We start from the raw sequence: 7,500 nt of genomic DNA on the forward strand, positions 1-7,500 counted from the left end.
CGGTTGTCCCTCCGAAAATGCCGCCGCTCGGCCGGCACGGCCCGCCGAATACGTCCCCTTACTGGCTCCCGCCTCGGGACTTTGTCAGAAATTCATTCGGGCAAGGTTTCCATTCGGCGGCCGGAGCACCGGTAGTCATACGGAAAATGCCGCCCCTCGGCCGGCATGGGCCTGCGAATAGGTCCCGCTGACAGACTTCCGCGATTGGGTATTTGTCCGAAAATCCATACCGGCAATCTTCGGAATCGTGCGGAAAAGCTGCCGCGTGGCCCGGGTTAACCAATTGGGGAGGCCGGTGCCATCTACCGAATACTTCAACAACTCGTGAAAACGGCCTCCCTATATATCTGCAGGAACCCCGCCAATGCCCCCGTACAGAAATTGCATGTGTCAAAGGGGCGGCCGAATCTGACCCCGGCGGCCGAGCCTCTGGAACTCCGGGTCGGCCTCGGCCGGCAAATCCGACCCCCATCCAGACTTCCGGAGCGGACTTGGTTAACGAATTGCCACCGGGCAAATGGTTAACCGACAGATCTTGGAGGCTCGTTACCCAAGCCATCCCCCGCCGGTGCGAAAAGTTAACAATCAGCGGGCGGGCAATTCGTGAACCGACCGGGACCGGGCAATTCGTTAACCATTCGGAACCGGGCAATTCGTTAACCAACCTTGTCCTGGCAAGGAGTGCACCAACCCGGCCGGACAATTCGTTAACCAAGCTGGCTCTGGCAATTCGTTAACCAACCTGGCCGGGACAATTCGTTAACCAACCCGGCCGGACAATTCGTTAACCAAGCTGGCTCTGGCAATTCGTTAACCAACCTGACCCTGACAATTCGTTAACCAACCCTGTCCTGGCAATGAGTGCACCAACCCGGCCGGACAATTCGGTAACCAACCAGACCCTGGCAATTCGTTAACCAACCAGGACGGGCAATTCGTCAACCAACCCTGTCCTGGCAATGAGTGCACCAACCCGGCCGGACAATTCGGTAACCAACCAGACCCTGGCAATTCGTTAACCAACCTGACCCGGACAATTCGTTAACCAACCAGGACGGGCAATTCGTTAACCAACCAGGCCCGGACAATACTTTAACCACCCTGGTTTTCCAATTCGTGAACCAACTGGGAACGGACAATTCGGTAACCAACCCTGTCCTGGCAATGAGTGCACCAACCCGGCCGGACAATTCGTTAACCACCCTGTCCTTGCCAATTCGTGAACCAACTGGGAACGGACAATTCGTTAACCAACCCGGCCGGACAATTCGTTAACCAAGCTGGCTCTGGCAATTCGTTAACCTACCCGGCCATGGCAATTCGTTAACCAACCTGACCCTGACAATTCGTTAACCAGCCAGGACGGGCAATTCGTTAACCAACCTGGCCCGGACAATTCCTTAACCACCCTGGCCTTGCCAATTCGTGAACCAACTGGGAACGGACAATTCATTAAACAACCCTGTCCTGGCAATGAGTGCACCAACCCAGCCGGACAATTCGTTAACCAAGCTGGCTCTGGCAATTCGTTAACCTACTCGGACATGCCAATTCGTTAACCAGTCTGACCCGGACAATTCGCTAACCAACCCTACTCGGGCAAATCGTTAACCAAGCCCAACCCCGACAATTCGTTAACCAACCCTGCACGGTCAAGTCGTTAACCAAGCCCAAACCCGACAATTCGTTAACCAACCCATACATGGCAATTCGCTAAACAACCCGGCTCGGGCAAATGGTTAACCAAGCCGGCCGGGCAAATCGTTAACCGGCCCGGCAGTCCCGACAATTCGACAATCAACCAGCTGAGGACAAACCCTTCGCCCTCAATAACAACTAGTTCTTGCCCCGCCGTCAAAATGTCCCGGCCGATGTTCATCAGAAACTCCTTGCTGGCCCATGGGCCCCCCCTCCTTACCTTAAGAGAGTCATAGTTACTCCCGCCGTTTACCCGCGCCGCACTGAATTTCGTCAAGTTGGGTCTGGCAAGCCGCTAACCCGGCCGGCCGGGCCTGACAACGCTCTAGAAACCCGGAACAGGCAGTTTCGTGAACCAACCGCGCACGCTCCTGACAATGCGTTCACCCACCCTGCTCGGGCAAATCGTTAACCAAGCCCAACCCTGACAATGCGTTAATCAACCCGGCCATGGCAATTCATTAACCAACCCGGCTCGGGCAAATGGTTAACCAAGCCGGCCGGGCAAATCGTTGACCGGCCCGGCAGTCCCGACGATTCGACAATCAACCAGCTGAGGACAAACCCTTCGCCCTCAATAACAACTAGTCCTTGCCCCGCCGTCAAAAAGTCACGGCCGATGTTCATCAGAAACTCCTTGCTGGCCCATGGGCCCCCCTCCTTAACCTTAAGAGAGTCATAGTTACTCCCGCCGATTACCCGCGCTGCACTGAATTTCGTCAAGTTGGGTCTGGCAAGCCGCTAACCCGGCCGGCCGGGCCTGACAACGCTCTAGAAACCCGGAACAGGCAGTTTCGTGAACCAACCGCGCACGCTCCTGACAATGCGTTAGCCAACCCTGCTCGGGCAAATCGTTAATCAAGCCCAACCCTGAAACTGCGTTAACCAACCCGGCCATGGCAATTCATTAACCAACCCGGCTCGGACAAATGGTTAACCAAGCCCAACCCAGACAATTCGGTAACCAACCCGGCTCGGGCAAATGGTTAACCAAGCCGGCCGGGCAAATCGTTGACCGGCCCGGCAGTCCCGACGATTCGACAATCAACCAGCTGAGGACAAACCCTTCGCCCTCAATAACAACTAGTTCTTGCCCCGCCGTCAAAATGTCCCGGCCGATGTTCATCAGAAACTCCTTGCTGGCCCATGGGCCCCCCTCCTTACCTTAAGAGAGTCATAGTTACTCCCGCTGTTTACCCGCGCCGCACTGAATTTCGTCAAGTTGGGTCTGGCAAGCCGCTAACCCGGCCGGCCGGGCCTGACAACGCTCTAGAAACCCGGAACAGGCAGTTTCGTGAACCAACCGCGCACGCTCCTGACAATGCGTTAGCCAACCCTGCTCGGGCAAATCGTTAATCAAGCCCAACCCTGAAACTGCGTTAACCAACCCGGCCATGGCAATTCATTAACCAACCCGGCTCGGACAAATGGTTAACCAAGCCCAACCCAGACAATTCGGTAACCAACCCGGCTCGGGCAAATGGTTAACCAAGCCGGCCGGGCAAATCGCTAACCGGCCCGGCAGTCCCGACAATTCGACAATCAACCCGCTGAGGACAAACCCTTCGCCCTCAATAACAACTAGTTCTTGCCCCGCCGTCAAAATGTCCCGGCCGATGTTCATCAGAAACTCCTTGCTGGCCCATGGGCCCCCCTCCTTACACCTTAAGAGAGTCATAGTTACTCCCGCCGTTTACCCGCGCCGCACTGAATTTCGTCAAGTTGGGTCTGGCAAGCCGCTAACCCGGCCGGCCGGGCCTGACAACGCTCTAGAAACCCGGAACAGGCAGTTTCGTGAACCAACCGCGCACGCTCCTGACAATGCGTTCACCCACCCTGCTCGGGCAAATCGTTAACCAAGCCCAACCCTGACAATGCGTTAATCAACCCGGCCATGGCAATTCATTAACCAACCCGGCTCGGGCAAATGGTTAACCAAGCCGGCCGGGCAAATCGTTGACCGGCCCGGCAGTCCCGACGATTCGACAATCAACCAGCTGAGGACAAACCCTTCGCCCTCAATAACAACTAGTTCTTGCCCCGCCGTCAAAATGTCCCGGCCGATGTTCATCAGAAACTCCTTGCTGGCCCATGGGCCCTCCTCCTTAACCTTAAGAGAGTCATAGTTACTCCCGCCGATTACCCGCGCTGCACTGAATTTCGTCAAGTTGGGTCTGGCAAGCCGCTAACCCGGCCGGCCGGGCCTGACAATGCTCTAGAAACCCGGAACAGGCAGTTTCGTGAACCAACCGCGCACGCTCCTGACAAGGCGTTAACCAACCCTGCACGGTCAAGTCGTTAACCAAGCCCAACCCTGAAACTGCGTTAACCAACCCGGCCATGGCAATTCATTAACCAACCCGGCTCGGGCAAATGGTTAACCAAGCCGGCCGGGCAAATCGTTGACCGGCCCGGCAGTCCCGACAATTCGACAATCAACCAGCTGAGGACAAACCCTTCGCCCTCAATAACAACTAGTTCTTGCCCCGCCGTCAAAATGTCCCGGCCGATGTTCATCAGAAACTCCTTGCTGGCCCATGGGCCCCCCTCCTTACCTTAAGAGAGTCATAGTTACTCCCGCCGTTTACCCGCGCCGCACTGAATTTCGTCAAGTTGGGTCTGGCAACCCGCTAACCCGGCCGGCCGGGCCTGACAACGCTCTAGAAACCCGGAACAGGCAGTTTCGTGAACCAACCGCGCACGCTCCTGACAATGCGTTCACCCACCCTGCTCGGGCAAATGGTTAACCAAGCACAACCCTGACAATTCGTTAACCAACCCGGCCCGGGCAAATGGTTAACCAAGCCGGCCGGGCAAATCGGTAACCGGCCCGGCAGCCCCGACTATTCGACAATCAACCAGCTGAGGACAAACCCTTCACCCTCAATAACAACTACGTCTTGCCCCGCCGTCAAAATGTCCCGGCCGATGTTCATCAGAAACTCCTTGCTGGCCCATGGGTCATAGTTACTCCCGCCGATTACCCGCGCTGCACTGAATTTCGTCAAGTTGGGTCTGGCAAGCCGCTAACCCGGCCGGCCGGGCCTGACAATGCTCTAGAAACCCGGAACAGGCAGTTTCGTGAACCAACCGCGCACGCTCCTGACAATGTGTTCACCCACCCTGCTCGGGCAAATCGTTAACCAAGCCCAAACCCGACAATTCGGTAACCAACCCAACCATGACAATTCGCTAACCAACCCGGCCCGGGCAAATGGTTAACCAAGCCCAAACCTGACAATTCGTTAACCAACCCGGCCCGGGCAAATGGTTAACCAAGCCGGCCGGGCAAATCGGTAACCGGCCCGGCAGCCCCGACTATTCGACAATCAACCAGCTGAGGACAAACCCTTCACCCTCAATAACAACTACGTCTTGCCCCGCCGTCAAAATGTCCCGGCCGATGTTCATCAGAAACTCCTTGCTGGCCCATGGGCCCCCCCTCCTTACCTTAAGAGAGTCATAGTTACTCCCGCCGATTACCCGCGCTGCACTGAATTTCGTCAAGTTGGGTCTGGCAAGGCGCTAACCCGGCCGGCCGGGCCTGACAATGCTCTAGAAACCCGGAACAGGCAGTTTCGTGAACCAACTGCGCACGCTCCTGACAATGTGTTCACCCACCCTGCTCGGGCAAATCGTTAACCAAGCCCAAACCCGACAATTCGGTAACCAACCCAACCATGACAATTCGCTAACCAACCCGGCCCGGGCAAATGGTTAACCAAGCCCAAACCTGACAATTCGCCAACCAACCCGGCCCGGGCAAATGGTTAACCAAGCCGGCCGGGCAAATCGGTAACCGGCCCGGCAGCCCCGACTATTCGACAATCAACCAGCTGAGGACAAACCCTTCGCCCTCAATAACAACTAGTTCTTGCCCCGCCGTCAAAATGTCCCGGCCGATGTTCATCAGAAACTCCTTGCTGGCCCATGGGCCCCCCTCCTTACCTTAAGAGAGTCATAGTTACTCCCGCCGTTTACCCGCGCCGCACTGAATTTCGTCAAGTTGGGTCTGGCAACCCGCTAACCCGGCCGGCCGGGCCTGACAACGCTCTAGAAACCCGGAACAGGCAGTTTCGTGAACCAACCGCGCACGCTCCTGACAATGCGTTAGCCAACCCTGCTCGGGCAAATCGTTAATCAAGCCCAACCCTGAAACTGCGTTAACCAACCCGGGCATGGCAATTCATTAACCAACCCGGCTCGGACAAATGGTTAACCAAGCCCAACCCTGACAATTCGGTAACCAACCCGGCTCGGGCAAATGGTTGATCAAGCCGGCCGGGCAAATCGGTAACCGGCCCGGCAGCCCCGACCATTCGACAATCAACCAGCTGAGGACAAACCCTTCACCCTCAATAACAACTACGTCTTGCCCCGCCGTCAAAATGTCCCGGCCGATGTTCATCAGAAACTCCTTGCTGGCCCATGGGCCCCCCCTCCTTACCTTAAGAGAGTCATAGTTACTCCCGCCGATTACCCGCGCTGCACTGAATTTCGTCAAGTTGGGTCTGGCAAGGCGCTAACCCGGCCGGCCGGGCCTGACAATGCTCTAGAAACCCGGAACAGGCAGTTTCGTGAACCAACTGCGCACGCTCCTGACAATGTGTTCACCCACCCTGCTCGGGCAAATCGTTAACCAAGCCCAAACCCGACAATTCGGTAACCAACCCAACCATGACAATTCGCTAACCAACCCGGCCCGGGCAAATGGTTAACCAAGCCCAAACCTGACAATTCGCCAACCAACCCGGCCCGGGCAAATGGTTAACCAAGCCGGCCGGGCAAATCGGTAACCGGCCCGGCAGCCCCGACTATTCGACAATCAACCAGCTGAGGACAAACCCTTCGCCCTCAATAACAACTAGTTCTTGCCCCGCCGTCAAAATGTCCCGGCCGATGTTCATCAGAAACTCCTTGCTGGCCCATGGGCCCCCCTCCTTACCTTAAGAGAGTCATAGTTACTCCCGCCGTTTACCCGCGCCGCACTGAATTTCGTCAAGTTGGGTCTGGCAACCTGCTAACCCGGCCGGCCGGGCCTGACAACGCTCTAGAAACCCGGAACAGGCAGTTTCGTGAACCAACCGCGCACGCTCCTGACAATGCGTTCACCCACCCTGCTCGGGCAAATCGTTAACCAAGCCCAACCCTGACAATGCGTTAATCAACCCGGCCATGGCAATTCATTAACCAACCCGGCTCGGGCAAATGGTTAACCAAGCCCAACCCTGACAATTCGGTAACCAACCCGGCTCGGGCAAATGGTTAACCAAGCCGGCCGGGCAAATCGCTAACCGGCCCGGCAGTCCCGACAATTCGACAATCAACCCGCTGAGGACAAACCCTTCGCCCTCAATAACAACTAGTTCTTGCCACGCCGTCAAAATGTCCCGGCCGATGTTCACCAGAAACTCCTTGCTGGCCCATGGGCCCCCCGCCTTAAGTCATAGTTACTCCCGCCGAATACCCGCGCTTCACTGAATTTCGTCAAGCTGGCCCTGTCAAATCCTTAACCCGACCGGACCCTGACAATTCGATAAAAAAAACCAGCTGGCGCAGCCCACCTCTTCCAATACTACGGCGCACGGGGCCCGCGCGGTGGGTGGGTGGGTGGGTGGGTGTGTGGGTGTGTGAGCTTGAACCATGTGTCCGGAGATCGGGTGGTCCAGGGAGTTTTGGTTACCCAGGTGCAATTCGTTAACCAAGTCTGGCTCGGAAGTCCGGATGCGGGTCGGATTTGCCGGCCACTGCCGGCCGGGAGTTCCAGAGCCCCGGCCGCCGGGGTCAAGTTCGGCCGCCCCT

Source organism: Mobula birostris, unplaced genomic scaffold (genome assembly GCF_030028105.1).
Source record: "Mobula birostris isolate sMobBir1 unplaced genomic scaffold, sMobBir1.hap1 scaffold_4605, whole genome shotgun sequence".
NCBI lineage: Eukaryota > Metazoa > Chordata > Chondrichthyes > Myliobatiformes > Myliobatidae > Mobula > Mobula birostris.